The 17,319-nt window shown below is 39.8% G+C and overlaps 1 protein-coding gene and 1 long non-coding RNA gene across 3 annotated transcripts in view; one reads left to right on the top strand and one right to left on the bottom strand.

Moving 5' to 3' along the window:
- LOC117220723 (uncharacterized) overlaps positions 1 to 15,359 on the bottom strand; it is a 59,031-nt gene extending 43,672 nt beyond the window's left edge. Inside the window, exon 1 of one of the 2 annotated variants that reach the window (XM_033470963.2) lies at positions 14,959 to 15,359. The gene's annotated coding sequence lies outside the window, so the exon portion shown is untranslated. The remainder of the gene's footprint in view (positions 1 to 14,958) is intronic. The other variant, XM_033470965.2, reaches the window with a different exon arrangement.
- LOC143260021 (uncharacterized) lies at positions 13,716 to 17,156 on the top strand. The gene is made up of 2 exons (XR_013034127.1): positions 13,716 to 14,053; positions 14,645 to 17,156. It is a non-coding gene; the product is annotated as an uncharacterized LOC143260021 (long non-coding RNA).
- The last annotated feature ends 163 nt before the right edge of the window (positions 17,157 to 17,319 follow it).

Genomic DNA, 17,319 nt, shown 5'->3' with positions numbered 1-17,319 from the left:
GTCGAAGCCTCAGTCGCGGGATTTTTCAGGATTTCGCGATAAACGTCGAATAAACGTGTCTCAATATTGAAACCGCATGTGTCGCGAATTTTTCGATCAACGCTTGCAACGTTGGCACGAAAGAGGAGGTTCGTGAATGAGCAAGATCGTGAAACGCAGCCCACTTCTTCACGGTCCAGGTGAAGCCGCAGGTCCACGATTTTCGTCCCGTTAATTCCCAAGGTAACTGAATTCTCCGACAAGCTTTCGACACGTGTCGAAACCGAAACGAGTGCTTTCAGGTGGTTTTCACGCGAGCCGAGGCCTCCGGGGGTGTGTTTCACGCGTGTCAGCGACACTCGAGAACTCGTTCCTCTTTTTCCCCCGTTGCGAAACCGCTTCCGCGACAACGGGAGCACGGAAATTGGGGTGCCGACGGTTCCGTCACGCGAGCACAACGTCGCTCCTGGAGAATCAAACTCGTTAGGAGGACCCGATGTTTCCCTTTTCAACATTCTCGTATACCTAGCCACTGTTTTAGCAAATCTTCAGTTCTTTTATTCTTCGAGCGGGTCGAATTTCTAGTTATCTCGAACGAAACGCGAGTTTCCTTTGGAAACGCGATCGCCACCACTGCTTTTATCTTACATCATAGTTAAACTCAGGTTTATGTGGATCTGCAGAAGGAACAATTAAGCTAAATCGCAAGCAATAAAGGCATTAGCACTAAACCTACCGAGCAGTAAAATTGACTGAGTGTACATTGCCTCGTAAAAATGCGAAGATGCATTTTATTTAGACTTTTTACAGACTTTATTACAGGATTAGCTTCGATAGTGTAATTTATTCTAATCCCGGTGGAGAAGAAGGAATAGCGCGCTCTTAAATACTTAATATAAAGATAATTAACTAACTAATTTATTCAATCGTTTCCTGTGGAATTGTCTTCGTTATTTTTACAATTGTAAAATGAGAAATTTTACAATTTGACTGTGAGAGGTTTAGTGTTGGATGAACTTATAACACTAGATTTACGGAACCAGTCAAAATGACGGGTCACTAATTTTTTAATTTACGATTATTCATATTGTAAAGATACGTTTATGAGTTATTTATTCAATTTGTATGTTGCTTACGGCAATAATACGATAATAACACTTGCTAAAAATCAGAATAAGTGTCTTATTGTTATTTTTATAAACTAATATAAAACAGCTGCTTTTTGTGCTCCGTAAATCTCTAGTGTTAAGAAATACGAAATACAGTAAATTCTCCCTAATTGACACTCAGCTTGGAAACAGAAATGAACAATTTGGAAGGAGAAGGTACGATTATTCCAGCCTTTGCGGTTCATTTTTACAGTTGTTGACAATCGGTAACTATGAAAACGAATAATCGGCTCGAATAATCGTGCGTCAATTAGGGAGAATTTATTGAACATTGTTGTTTCTCTTCTGGCATTTACAATTGATTCGGAAAAGTCTCACTTTGCACGAAGATCAGCAGAGCAATTTAACAATTGACGTGCGAAACAGGCACTGCTCTAAAATCAATGTTTCGAAATCGCAACTACTTTTGTGCTAACAGAAATACAAGTTCGTTAGCTCAATTAATCCGAGCATATTCAATAATTCGCCACCAGTTTCACAAAATAACGAAGTATGTTTCTACGTTCTTCTTATAAATCATTGTCTATACAACGTTCTATTACACGAATTCGAAACATCAGAACTTAAAAAACAAAAACTTTGATCTACGATTACTGAACTGCGGATCTTTATGCAGAATAAAAATTGTCTGGATCAAGTTCACCCTTTCCTTAATTTTTTCCCATTAATTTTAATAGATTAAAGATAATGCATTGATATTTTTTAATTCTTTCATTCTCTCTACTGTCTTAGATTGCAACTACACAATTTCGCCATAAATGCATAATATCCGCCGTCCAGTAATCAACAAAGCAACATTTTTAATTTCTTTCAATTTTTTCACTATTCCATGTTTCACCTATATACATTTTTCCCATGAGTACACAAAACTCATGGTCAAATCGTGACTTCATATAATTTATAGCATAACCATAACGTATAATAGCCAAAAAAATAACATGAAAATTAAAAACTTTCTCTACTATACTTTCCAATTTTAGTTCAGCCCCGAAAGCGTTAAATAAAAATCATAGAAATCCGCTGACCGTGCGATTCGATTCGAAAAAAGCATCGGAATGGTTGAAGGAAAAGATGCGTCGTGGCATGCGTCGCTCAGAGAACAAATTTCCCGGCAGCCTACATATATACTGCGGACAGCTTGGTAACAGTTCGCCTAAACGCCATTGGCCCCTCGGTGTAAGACTTCCGGCGAAGTCGCAGCTGTTACGTCCGCGTTTACATAACGTCGGCGAACCCTCCGATTCCTGTAAAACCAGCGGATAATACGGTTGGACAACGGTAACCTGCTGCAATAAAACCGTTAACGCGATTTCGGCTCCCGCGGGTTTTCCGGTCGACGAACAGCCTAGATTCGCGGCGACGGATTCGTCAATTTCCACGAACGAGCCGTCCGATCTACGGTTGAACAACGTCGAAGAAAGGGGAACGCGGCGCGCCGCGACAATAACTTCCGCGCCGTCCATGCGTCGATAACGAAATCAAGTCTATTCTAGTAATTACACGTTATTTGCAGCCCTCGCACATCGACTTTTCCGCGGCGTGGTCGATCAGCAACCTCGATTTATTTTTACGCTTCGAAACGCGCCGCCGCGGAGCGAAAAAACCGATTGAATATTAAAACCCCGGGACTTTGTAAGTTGTTCGGAAAACTACGGCGCGCCACTTATGCCGCCGACTTCCGTGACCGTCCTCTGTCGCGATACAAATGAAAAGCGAAACCTGACGTTCTTGATATCCGTGAAGTTTTAGTTGGTTGCACTTTCGAATCGACAATTCAGATCTAAGCTGGTCCGCGAAGTTGAACAGGACGCGCCGTCGTTTCCGCTTTCCGTTCTATTTCAGATATATTTATAAGTGTTCCAGAAATATCAATCAGCCTAACTGCTTCTTATTTTGTCGAGAAATGATTGCAAGAATAAGAACGAGAGAAATATTAACGGAATATTTATTAAATTGATACGACAAATATACAGGATGTCCCAAAGTTATGGCACTTTCGGGAAATGAGGGGTTCCTGAGATTATTTGAAGTAACTTTTACCTTAGCGAAAATGCAGTCCGAGGCTTCGTTTGCAAGCTATTAACGAAAAACAGTGACCAATGAGAGGCGAGTTCAGCTAGCGCGAGGCGGTCGAGCCAACGAACGGTCGAAGTCCAGTTCCGCTGATTGGCTCGGCCATCTAGCGCTAGGCGAGCTCGGCTCTGATTGGTCAGTGTTTTTCGTTAATAATTCGTAAACGAAGTCGCGGATCGCATTTTCGCTAAGGAAAAAGTTACTTCAAACGACTTCAGGAACCCCTCATTTCCTGGAAATACCGTAATTTTTATGTATTAATAAATGTCGATATTCATAAATCATTCAATAAGTCGATAGAACGTACATATGCTAATAAATATTATCAATCATTTACCTTTAACTGTTCCTTACCGTATCAAGAAATATTTGAAAGAATAAGAACAAGAAAAACATGAAAACCATATTCATTAAATTGTTATGAGAATTAAGAACAGAGGAAAGAAACGGTTATCTTTATGTCGTAAGTGGATAATATTTAAATAGTGTTACTGATATGATAATTGCATTGATGATCATAAGGAAGCACAAGTGAGCTGTGCACGATACTGATCGAGAATGCCAGCTGTCCATGATGCAGTTTGCAGAGCTGCCCACGATTCCATAATGGACTCGTGCAACCGTCGTCGTACACTCCGCAACCGAGAATCGCGAAGGCGTACTTAAAATAATTACAAGAATCACAGAAAACTAGCGACTCTATAGCCAACGTTATAGGCAACGTCGTTAATAAATTACAAGCGCATTTGTAACGTAGTTGGCTTTGCGACCACTGTGGGGATCTACAGCCAGTCTAGCATCATAGTGGCAGTAACCTCGTGGATATGATCAACCCCCTCCCCCCTCCCCCATAAGCGATTCCTTATTCCCCGAAGAGCATTGAGGCTCGCTTAAAATTCCCAGCGATCGTTGATCCGTTGTCTGATTGAACTCTGAAGAGGGAAATTTATTTCCAGATGTATTGAAACAGCCGTGGCCGATCGTTGGATTTTTGAGAAATTGTAATCAGACAATTCTTTGTACAATTATAATCGGACGACGAATTTTATGTTTGAAAAGTTAGAGAAAAATTAAGGATATTGTTATAATATTTTGATATTATATATTATTGTATTGTTATAATATTTTGATATTATATATTATTGTATTGTTGTAATATTTTGATATTATATATTATTGTATTGTTATAATATTTTTACTATTATTTTAACTTTTATTTTTAAACTTATTAAAGTGGTCAGAAGAAAAATTGACTTTTAGGTAGACTCGTTTTTAAGCAAATCGTCGAAATATAAACTGCAGATTCGAACGCCCCTGAAAACGTTAATACATTTCTTTCGCTACCGAATCTTCCATAAATTTCAAGACCCCTCGAAACTTGATTCATGATTTTTTCTTGGGTGTTTGATTGAATTTTAAATGGAAACTTTGCCGCCACACTGTGTTTACATCGCCAAACTTGTTCCTGGTTTATGTTCCATAAATAGAAAAAATCGTAGATCAAATTTTAAGGAATCGTTGGCAAGAAGAAGCTTCAATCGTCAAATCCATGGTAGATGAATCTACGGAAAAAATTGTTTAATGTTGTCACAGGGGTTTGAATTTGGAGCAGTTTCGAGGAAAAATATGACTTTCATCTCGCAACCGCTGTTATTGTAAACAAATTTTTGGGAAAGAATGAACGATGGAGTGTGAAACTAGACGTTTCGAACTTTTAAACGTGTTCAGGGTCGTTGTCTTGCTAGTACTTTTAACCCTTTCGCTCCGAACGACGGATATATCCGTCATCCATATGAACACTCGCGGAGCCGAACGCCGGATATATCCGACATCCACATGATCGCCCTCTGGGGACGAACGCCGGATATATCCGACATGCTGGTAAAATCGCCTCTTGTTACTATTGCGTGAATCTTTTGACGAAACAAACAAACGACAGTCCGAAATAAACGACACACCATTCAAGTTATATTTGTTCTACCTGCATTTCCCATTATTATTGTGTTACATGTCATAAAGGGATAGAAAATCGAAAGTACTAACTTTAGGACTAATTATTATGTATTATGTTTTGTATTATGAATACTATGTTTTATTTTATTACTGTATATTATATATTATTTCTTCACTTTTTCCATTGTTAATGAAACTTTTTTTACCTATTAAATAACTTTATACCTTATGCAGAAATTATAACTATATTGTTTTAAAGAAAAATCCCTTTTCTTCCCAAATACACTATCCACGCGCAATGTGCACAATTTCGGCGGGTGGTTCCGTTCAGGAGGGGCGCTACGGCGGACTGAACCGCCGTAGCGAAAGGGTTAAAGGAGTTATAATAGTTCGAAGATTTACGATTTGTCGAAATTGGGAAAGTACATTTCGGAGCCACGAATTGTCATAACAGGTTAAAAATTGATATCGGCAGGTTAGGTGAACACACCCTGCCAACATCAACGGCCTTTGAACTTCCAAGGGTGATTGCAGTTTGCACACTGACCTAATGCCGTGTCAGTGCAGGGTTCGCGTGCGTGCCGATTGCCACCCTCTGCTCTATTATTCACGCGTCACACATTCGCTACCAGGTAAACGCGTTTGCGATTGACTGACGTTGCTACCGTGCTTCTAAAGCTGCCGTAATGGCTCCCACGGTATCTCACCCACTGAAATGAACATTTTTCACAAAACCGACCCCGAGAAATGAAAACGCAAACCCTGTCCTCTAACAATACGATAGACTACCCCACAGCATCGAGAAAACAACAAGTTATTACCAAAAAAAGGCTTTATCTTTGAGCTCCGGTAACTCTAATAAGAAAAAATCTGAAAATTTCGCGAGTTTAGGATATAAAAGTCTCAGGCCTTTCAAATGAGGCTGAATAGTGTGAGATTATTTCGCACGAAATTACAAAAGGTCACAGTTCATCTATTTTTCGGTCATAAAGTGTGCATTTAATTTCGTTGAGTAATTTATACTTGCAACAAAAATTGGCCTGTTTCGCGTCAGTTGTAAACATTGTCGACTGCCAGTTTCGATAGAATGTCAAGGTCGTGCCGTGTCTTTGGACGCTGCGATCGACGAGAGAAATCGACAGAAGCGTTAAGGTATTGCAAACTGTCGGATTATATCAAAAGCGCGACGTTTATTAACTTGCCCGGAAATACGAATTGAAAAGTGTCAACGGAAATTAACGTGATTCGAACGATGGGGATCCCACGCGACACTCCCACGGTCATAGCGGCAACAATATTTCTCCGTGTTGAAAAAGGAAAAACGGCTCGAGCGTTGCCGGAAGCCTTGGAAGCGCGAACGCAGATCGTGCGTTCCGCAATTTTCTTGGCATCGGTGGTCCTCGGAAACGAAATTCTTAACCCAAATAATCGACCTTAACCCTTTCGCTACGGCGGTTCAGTCCGCCGTAGCGCCCCTCCTGAACGGAACCACCCGCCGAAATTGTGCCCATTGCGCGTGGATAGTGTATTTGGGAAGAAAAGGGATTTTTCTTTAAAACAATATAGTTATAATTTCTGCATAAGGTATAAAGTTATTTAATAGGTAAAAAAAGTTTCATTAACAATGGAAAAAGTGAAGAAATAATATATAATATGCAGTAATAAAATAAAACATAATATTCATAATACAAAACATAATACATAATAATTAGTCCTAAAGTTAGTACTTTCGATTTTCTATCCCTTTATGACATGTAACACAATAATAATGGGAAATGCAGGTAGAACAAATATAACTTGAATGGTGTGTCGTTTATTTCGGACTGTCGTTTGTTTGTTTCGTCAAAAGATTCACGCAATAGTAACAAGAGGCGGTGCAGTCCAAAAATTAGGTCGCGATTTTACCAGCATGTCGGATATATCCGGCGTTCGGCTCCGCGAGTGTTCATATGGATGACGGATATATCCGTCGTTCGGAGCGAAAGGGTTAATACGGAAACTCGGAGAGTCTGATGTCAATGCCGATACAGTGTCGTTAGCATTTCCTCCGAAATTATTGCAGGCGCGGAAACCGCTCGTTAATGGGATTAATTGAAAGCGTCGCGGCGGTGCAGCCATGCCGCGTAATGTTGACCGAGCCTGCATCTGACTACACACAAAGCCGCGTTTTTCTACTTCTTTCCATTGAAAATTGCATTGAAAAACGTTGATCGATGCATTCTCCTAATTCGATCAACATTTACGTGTGCGTTCACTTTTTCAGAAATCAACTTTCGCAGATAATTCCAGATGTCGTGCACTTGTAAAAAAAAAAATAGTTATCCGAAGTATAAAACGGTAAAAGCATTGGTAGAACTTATTGCACCGAAATTATCAAGATTCGCTTCTGGTTTGAGCAATTGGACTGGCTCATTTGGCATTCATACTGCCGCAATATTGCATTAATTTTCAGATCAAAGTTTAATTTTAGTTTCGAACAAATCCTAGAAAGATTAAAATTTTATTTGCGCACGGTGTTCGTTGCTTAATTAGGCTGTTTGTACGCGATCTCGAGTGACTGATAAAAAAGGAACGTGCATCGAAATAAAACTGTAATTAAGCTTTTGTAACCGGTACAACTGGACCGCGGATTTTATGCTCCATTGTTCTCTAATTAAAAATGTTCAGGATGAAAATAAATTTTTGTTTAACTCCTGTTTATTGTGATCGAGGCTTGCAGCAAGGAATAATTGTTATGATCGATGAAAACGCATCAGAATAAAAGTCTCGAATAAAAGCAAAGAATGTTTTTTACTTTTCGGTGTTGTGCATAACAAGAACACACTGGACTGCGCCTAATTGAAACACATGATCGCCGATGCACGGAAGCATTGCTTAAGAAAACGTTCAATGCATTCAATGTAAAGTGTGTGTGTGAGTTCGATCGATAATAATGCATCAGAATAAAACTGCAAGCAGTCTATTACGATCAAGAAAGCCACTTTTCGATACAATGCATAGGAAGGACACGGCGAACCGCACCTAATCGATGGAAAAATGATCGCCGATGCACGGTGGCGTGATTTCCACTGGCATTGCGGCTGCCAATGCATAATCCGGTTCCGCAGCCAAAGCAGCTGCAACGGGCCAATCGAGGACCGTGAAATAAAAACTGCTGGACCGCAAAGAGTTAACAATGGCCTCCGCGGGGAGGATCGCCTGCCAATTTCGTGGAATCTGGTCCGGGTCCTAATTATTTCGAAGTTCTGGCGCGTCAAAGATCGCCGGCGATGCGTTCTGTAATGCGGCACGCTGCAAAAACAACCGCGTCGCTCGTTAATTAATTCTGGACGTTATCACATAATTAACTGGTCGGCAACCGCGCGCGCGCGCGCGCGTTAATTGCTCGTTTCGAGGGGTAAAGTTGAAACCGTGTCCCAATAATGATTTCGAAATTTAACGAAAACCTTTCTGGATTCGGCGCGGATTCGCCGGGAACACCTTGACAACGGCCCCGCGAACGATGAGATGAGCTCGATTTAACCCGAGAAAGATAACCTACGTCGCAGAGACGCCTGCGAAGACTGTTGATTTTTGTTAATTTTTCAGAGAGGTCTAGTGATTTAAGTTTAAAATTACTTAAAATATAAAAAAATATAATATAAATGCATTTTATTTTTACAATAATGCCAAACCTTTAAAATGACTAGATTAACTTAAATAAATATCCATTGTTAGTAGAAAATTGACGCCTTAGAAAAGCATGCGCCTCTGAAGCGTATGGTTATCTTTTACGTACGTTGTCATATGGTTATCTTTCTAGGGTTAATAACAACGAAACTGCCGAAAATGTCGGCCGATTACATGTACACCGTGCCCGAGCGGACCTAAGGCCGCATCACTTGATCCGCTCCTCTCCTGTGGTTCAGTGATTAAGGTCGATCGTTTAGCGACATTCGGCCGGCCGGACAATCACGGACAACCCGAAAATCCCGTTGACGACGTAATTGCGATTTAATTATGATCCATCCTGCACGACCGTCTGTGCAGCTACCGAACGGCACAGGTTTATTTCTAACGATTTGTTCCAATTAGGCTGGGAAATTTTTTTTTCGTTCACAGCTTGCGCGAAAGTTAAAATGTAATGTTCAAAAACTTGTTAAATAATCAGTTAATTGCCGAACTCTTTAATTAACCAGGTGCTAGCAGCGCTCGTGGAGTTGAAATACAAAGTTTTCATTTAGACGTCTCTGCAGAGTTCGAAACGTGTTTTCTATCTATTCAGACTAACACCGATTCGAAGATCGAAGTCTCCCCTTTAGAATGAGAACATAAATTTTGAAGTACGACCTTATCTTGCAGTTTTAGAATGATTATTGCATCAACGAAGCGAGCAAAATAGCGAATGTGATTTTTGCGAAAATTATTCAAATTCAGCCGGCTGCGCAGAGGCAACAAAAGTTGTTTATCTACTCAAATCACCATGAACTTCAAGATTCAAGTCTCCCCTTTAAAATGAGACCATAATTCTCGATGTAGCATTTTTTGTTGCCGTTTTATTGCACCTTGAATGAGAAGTGTGCCACTTCGCACTGCACTGAAAAACTGATATTGGAAGAACTTTCTATTTTCTACATTTTAACGCAGATATGAATTATTCGATCTAAATTATTTTTCGTTTTGAAATTTCAATAAAGTCACTCGTGTTTGTGGCTATTCCTTACAAAATTTATTTCTAGTATCTTCATAAATTTTTATTAAAGTATTTCGATATCTTACCAACATACATGACTTTATACAAATTTCTTTTCATTCTCTTTGTTATTCATTTTTAATGAAAAACTCCATGAACATTTTCGTTCAAAAGTAGTAGAATAAATTTTAATAAGCAGCTTAAAACTCTCGTTAACTTTGCATTGGTAGATTGTTTAAGAATTAAAACTACTAAAAATTGAACAGACTGAAATGACTTTTTTTAAATTTTGCTATTACTTGGAATGAGAAAAAAAAATAAAAAATCGATCGTTTTTTAACTTTTTTTACCTGAACCTATAATGAAAATTTAAAAAATGTTTTTCGTAGATCTCGGCAACTAATATGCATATTGAAAATTTTATCGAAATCGGTTCACGTCGTTATGAGTTATAACAAATTAAAGATCACAAAAATCGCAGTTCTATTACGATTTTATACATATTACAATTTTATTACGGCCAAAAACTAAAAAATCTGCAGTTTTTAGAATTCTTCGATGCATGCATATAACTTACTGAGATATAAAAGGCATTTTTTAAATTTTCGTTATAGGCTCAGATAAAAAAAAGTTAAAAAGACAAGGGCTTTTTATTTTTTATTTTCACTCCAAGTAATAGCAAAATTAAAAAGAAAGCTTTTTAGACTTTTAGACTAGTCCCTCTATCATCTAAAAAAAATTTCAAGACATATAGTTCAGTTTTGAAAAAAGTTATTGCGTTTTAAAAGGTGTACGAACACTTTCGTGGCCGTCGTACGTGCTGAAAATTTGATTGAAATCAGTTAACTCAGAGTCAAGCTACAGGCGTAGAAGGATTTTAAAAACTGCAGATTTCTCACAGTTTTTGGTCAGAATCGTGATAAAACTGCGATTTTTGCGACTTCTAATTTGCTGTAACCCATAGCAACGTGAACCGATTTCGATAACATTTTCAACACGCATATACGTCACCAATATCTATGAAATTTTCTTTCATTTTCGTTACAGGCTCAGAGAAAAAAAACATAAAGAACGAGGGTTTTTTATCTTTTTGTTATTCCAAGTAATAGCAGAATTAAAGAAAGAAGCAGTTCAGTAATCGTCTAGTAGGCTAGTTTTTCTATCATCTAAAAAAAATTGATGTCGTTGAGTTCAGTTTTAAAATAGTTATGGCGTTTTAAAAGGTGTACGAATCCTTTTGTGGGTCACTGTATAGAAAATTCGATCTTCGAAAGTTGAAACATCCCGACCACCGCAACGTATAGCAGTCAAAAATTTGTCAAAATTAACCACCGTAGATCTGCCAATGTTTGAAAGGTTTTTGCTGAACCTCTAAAACCGAATTACATTCAGAATTACATTCTGAAAGAAATTCTCGTAGGAATATTTCCAAGTGGGCCGCGGATGTTTACGCGAATTTCCATGCGACTGTTAATGTTCGTTATCGCAAACGTTATAGTTGGTTTTTTCCTCGCGGGGTCGAGGACACGGTAAATGCGCAGCGATCTCCGCAGTCTATTTATGAGTTGATCATACCGTGAGAGTAATTTACTAAAGTTTTTCAGGTTCTGGGCGCGGAATACGGCGCGGGCAGAGCGACTGTTGTGAAAGAGTGGTTTACAATCAGCCTCTCTCGACTGTATTACGGCCACCACACCCTCAGAGAGAGAGAGAGAGAGAGAGAGAGAGAGAGAGAGAGAGAGGGCGAGAGAGAGGGGGATGGAGAGGGAGAGAGAAGGAGAACTCCCGCAACTTTCATCGCAGATGCGGCGAATTAACCTGAACGCTTCGGATCTGCCCTGGCGAGCTTCAACGCCCACATTGAAACCGGCCTGGACCGTCGACAAACGGAGAATATGGGACGGGAAAAATAGAGGAGACGCGGGTTGAGTTCCTCGAACGAGCCTCTGAGATGTCACCAGAAAAACTGACATCAATAGGCGGCTATAGAGAGCGGGTGGCGATTAAAATTCGCGGTCAAGTTTGCCGAGGAAACCGCCGAGAACTTTGAAATTATCCTGCGAAATGGGAATGAAACAGCCGTGTGTCCGATTGGCGAATTTTATGTGACGCTGGTGAGCACGCCGCGATTAAAATTTGCGGTCAAGTTTGCCGAGGAAAGAGGCCCGGAGAATACTGCTCTTTCAAATGATTCTGTAAAATTCGAGTCAATCGCGGCGAGTCTTGATTCTCCGAGCCTCCAGTATTTTTAATTCGCTAATTTGGACGATCTATGGGCAACAGGATTCGTTCGAAAAATCAGTAACTATTTCATCTATTGTTGCAGCGAGGTAACTGTTCTATTATGTGAGCGTTTACTTTTTCATTATTCATTTGGGTAATCGAGGTCCTGCTGTAGATGTATTCGACGTAGATCGTCGAATTTTAGTCGACATGGATGCTGGCGAATGATTTAGGGAGCACAAGACGATTCAAAATTTATGGTCAATTTTCCGGCCACGAGAAAACATTGCTTTTCAAAATTCTGGAATATTTTTATGAAATATATATTTTTGATCATATTTTAGCCCGGCTTAAGCTAGTAAATTTAAGCTAGTAAATAATCTAAGTAAAATACAGAATGATTCAAAATTCATGGACATACTTTTACTTGGTAAAAAATGTAAGATACTTGCTTTTAGAAATTTTTGAGAAATTGTAACGCGATCCCAATAGCGCGTAGTTGTGGTTTAAATTGGGCAATGTATCGTTCATGCAATATACAATGTATTTGTGTTTTATAGGTGTTTTGCTTAGAATTTAGTTTTGTTTCAATGTGTTGGACTCTCGGTCAGATATGAAATTTAATTGAAATTGTTAAATTTGTACTATCTTTTCTAAATGAGTTTCCAGTCATTTAAAAGCGCGAAAACGTGCAACAAAAGGAGTCTACGAACATTCTACGCTAACGAAGTCATAACTGCACTGCGAATTACATGTATTTTTGACAAGAGAGTTGCTAAGAGAACTAAATGTCTATGTATCCTGCATCAGTATATGATGCAGTTAATGCGCGAACAATTTTTATTTAAAAATCCATCGTAACAAAGTATTTGTGTTTAATGCACTTGATACAGTTTCAAGGCTGCTAATTGGCTTCAGGGATACAGAATGATTCAAGATTGATGATCGACTTTTCAATATAAAAAGAGTACCAGATATTGCATCTCTGTTTTATGCAACCAATAGAAGAATTGTATAAATCGCAACAATCGTCTAATTAAGATAGAATTTAGATAATATTGGCGCGTTTTTTTTTTTTTATAAAAAGGAATCGTTAGACTGCGGATTTTCATGCAAAATAAAAATTTGTCTACATCGATTACAAGAAATAGAAGCGAAATAAAAGGTTCGTTTTTCTTTTAATAATTCTATTAGATCAAAAATACTACAATGACATTTTGAAATTTCTTTAATTTCTCTAGTACTGTAAATTAGGAACTATCCATTTTTGCTGTAGTTGCATAAAATCCGCACTCTAGAAATCGTACTCAATGTTCGCGTGACATCGGCACAGAAACGATAGCCGCCATACCTAAAAATTCTGCGGAATAACGAAAAATTTGATCGCATTATGCAATCGAATTTGAAGCTTCTCCCACCAGCGTTTTGCTTGTAGCTTTGTGAGCCTCTCTGCGACACTGACTATGTACAGTCCTTGTCCCAAAAATAGTTGCACAGTGGCCCACAAACTTCGCACAGAAGGGCGAAACCGATGTAACCTGATTAGGCTTGGAATAATCGTACGCTAATTTTCAATTATCACATTTCCCGGAATCTCCTAATGGCATCGAAACATCATCGAAGTTAATGAAATTTTACCAGCATGCGCAAATACTTTTATAGATCACCGTGGGTGATCATTAACTATGAACATTACCTCGATCGCCGATTATCCTTGTTTAAGAATTCCGGTGACGCGCGATGCAATTGAAAAATTAATCAAATCAAACATTTCACCGAGCTTCGCGCTTATGTCACTCTGGCGCCAACAATTTGTTACCTAACTCGATTATCGCCGCGGACGGACAAGAAAACAGCGACTCTTTTAAAAGCAATAACAGTTCCAAAGTGGTTCTTTCGCTAACTTCAAAACGGCTCTTTCGGCAGCGCCGAGAGTGCTTTTCGGCTGGTAACGATATTATTGGAACACCACTTTTACGCGACCGTAAGTAAGCAAAACTGCCAACAATTTCAATGAATCTTTCACGAAAAACACGGCGGAAACTTTTCTATATAATAACTAGACCGCGGATTTTTATTGCCGCAGGAATCAGAAACCGCTCGGCGAATTTCTTTCTTCCCCGATAAATTGACTAGGTCAGAAAGCGATACAAAATTTGGCGATCTGAAATTGCTACGAAATTTTTCCAGCCCGACCGCAACCAGCCGAACTGCATTCGGAGCTTGCCGCACTATGCTTTGCGGGTAGATCGACGAAAATCGAACTGTCTATAACTCATCGATAGACTGCGGACTTTAATGCAACTATGGCGAAACTGAACGGGTGCAGTGCAAACGCGTGCACGCAGTCAAGTTTGCGATTTATTAAGATTATTTAAACGGAAAGTCACGTTTCGACGCAGCGTAAAAATCCGTCCCTTTTAAAATTGACATAGAAACTTTCGACCCCCTCGACGAGTTCCCCGTTCTTTTAAGTCCGAATGAGATTCCGTTCTCCCGTCATCGATATTTAAGCACTCGAGCAGACGCGGGCATGCGATAAATATGTATTTCCCTTTTCTCCGAAACGTTTCAGATCGGAAATCTCTGATCATCGTAACCGCGAAGAGAACGGTATTACAACGGGTCAACTTCTCTAATCAATTTGAAATTCCCACGGCAACGTGAACGAAGCTCCGCAGCGAACGAAACGGGACCACGTCCGAATCACCGCGATCCAGATACGGATCGGGGGTACCGCATGAGCCTGCAGCTCGAGCTGCTCGAGCAACAACCCCGACGGGCAAAATACCACGGAAAGGGCAGAGCGGTGGATCTTGGATCGGCTGTTGGCCAATCGAAGGAGTGTCACGGAGCGAGCGGGTCGAGTAATACACGAGGGAAAGTCACCTGGCAGAAGTGCTTCACGCTGATCCCTTCTCCATCCCTCGTGTCTCTGAGTCCATGTGCCCCGGAGACACCGTTCCCGCAGCGATGTTTCGCGCGCGCGGAACCGCCGTATAGTCAGCCGATTATGGTTGTTTCTCAGTGGCGGCTGAAGGTCCAAGGACGTTCCAAGGCCAACTTCCGCAGAAACTCCGCCGACCGGGAAAAGGGTTCCCGAGGTGGACGAAAGTTCGCGACCAAAGGGAAGCGATGTTCGACGGAAATTGGAACGGACCGCGGCTCTGTCGGAGAGAGTGAGGAAGAAAGTGGAGAGAGAGAGAGAAGAAAGAGCGCGCCCGACTGACTGAAAGAGCCCGACTGAGACCCGCTCGGTGGCCAAACAGCGACTGACTGAAGTGAACTCTCTGTGTCGCAGTGTGAGGCTACGGGCCGCGTTCGCGGGTCGATCGAACACGTTCTGCACCTCTCCTCGGCACCGGCGTCAAAGCCACCCCCGACGACGGCCGCAACGCAACGCACCGGTGCAGCCGATATGCACCTGCAACACCTACCCATTTCCCCGCCGAAACGCGGCGCAGCATCATCGCACGCTGCTTCGAAACGCGATCACAGATTATTCTCAGCCGAATCATTTTTATCCTTGTACAGTTAATTCTCTCAAATTGTCCCCCAGCTTGTAAACAAAAATGGACAATTTGAGAACAGGAGATACCATTGTTCGAGCCTCGCGGCTCGTAATTGTAGCCACCGATCGTCAACAACTATAAAAACGAGACTCGAATAATCGCATCTCGTATTTATAATACTACTACAGCGCGGTTTGCTTGAATAGCTTCACTTTGTTCTTAAACATATTTTAAATAAATAAATAATCCCTAATTTCCCTTCAACTTGTAGCCAAAAATGGACAATTTGGGAAGAGGAGATACGACTATTCGAGCCTCGCGGCTCAGTTTTATAGTTGTTGATTGTCAGCAATTATAAGAACGAGGCGCGAGGCTCGAATGGAAAATTTGGGGAAATTTACTGTAGTTGCAAATGGTCAGAGAGTGTTGTATTATTCTGTTCTTTCATCATGAGATTAACTGACGTGAACATTCAACACGAACAGCATGTTGCAACTCATATTTCTATAAATAGACGATATCTGCCCATCTTGCGAGTGCATGCATATTTAACTGTTCATTCTGTTGACATTTTTCTCAGTGCATCCGTCTGACGATATGCGAGGGATTCCCATTCGTTGTTGATATCGTGACATTAATTCGGTTTCTTCTCGTTACCACTTTATTTAGATTGGCACGGTGTAAATAGATTTCGATTCAGAAGTGAGAGAACGATCAATTTACTTTTATGTTGAATTTCCCCGTTTCGTACGAATTTTATGTTCGAAACATGCGAAATGGATTACTGATAGCTGTCCAGAAAGGTGCATTAATAGCAAGTCGGTACACAGTGTCGGAAGACAAACGTTTCCTCGTGTGCAGTCGGGGACAAATATACGTGGACACCCTTTAAAACCTTATAACCTTTCTGAAACCGGACTAAGTGACTTGAATTATCTTTTAGATGGCAGAAGGATTATACAGTGACTACAATACTTTTTTTTCTTAATTTCGCTATTACTTAGAATAAGAAAAAATATAAAAAATTCATGACTTTTAACTGTTTTGTTTAATTCAGAATTAAGCTGCAAGTGTTGGAAGATTTTAAAAAACTGAAGATTCTTGATAGGTATTGGTTGAAAGTATAAAAACTGGGGCAAGACTGAAATTTTCGCGATCTTTAATTATTCATAACTCATAATAACATCAATCGATTTTGATGACGTTATCACGATAGAAAAGTTAAAAATGAGGGTTTTGTATTTTTTCGTCATTAAAAGCATTTCAGTTATTGTATAGTAGACTCTATCCTCTATCGTCTAAAAAAAAATTCAAGTTATTCAGTTTAGTTTCAAAATAATTATACCGTTTTAAAGGTTGTTCACATATATTTGTCCCTGACTGTACTCTGATTAAACAATAAATTATTGACGTTAAGAATACAATAGTCAAATAATCGTATCTCCTCTTCCCAAATTGTCCATTTTTGTGCATAATCTGAGCGCCAATTAGGGAGAATTTACTGCATTCACAAGAATGAAACAAAAATAGGAGAATCTTGTTCGATGCGCTTAATAAATGACTCAAGATCGGAAATGTTATTTACTTTTAATCCTAAAATTGTGATTTAGACTTTTGTGGTTTTGTGTGTCTTTCGATCAACAATTATATTTGGTGGGTATAAATGCAATTATTAAAAAGATTCGGATAATGCTCTCATATATCAAAGCGATGTGAAAGGAAAACATTTTTTCTTGAT

Source organism: Megalopta genalis, chromosome 9 (genome assembly GCF_051020955.1).
Source record: "Megalopta genalis isolate 19385.01 chromosome 9, iyMegGena1_principal, whole genome shotgun sequence".
In the NCBI taxonomy this organism is placed as follows: domain Eukaryota; kingdom Metazoa; phylum Arthropoda; class Insecta; order Hymenoptera; family Halictidae; genus Megalopta; species Megalopta genalis.
This window is presented reverse-complemented; position numbering and strand designations above follow the sequence as displayed.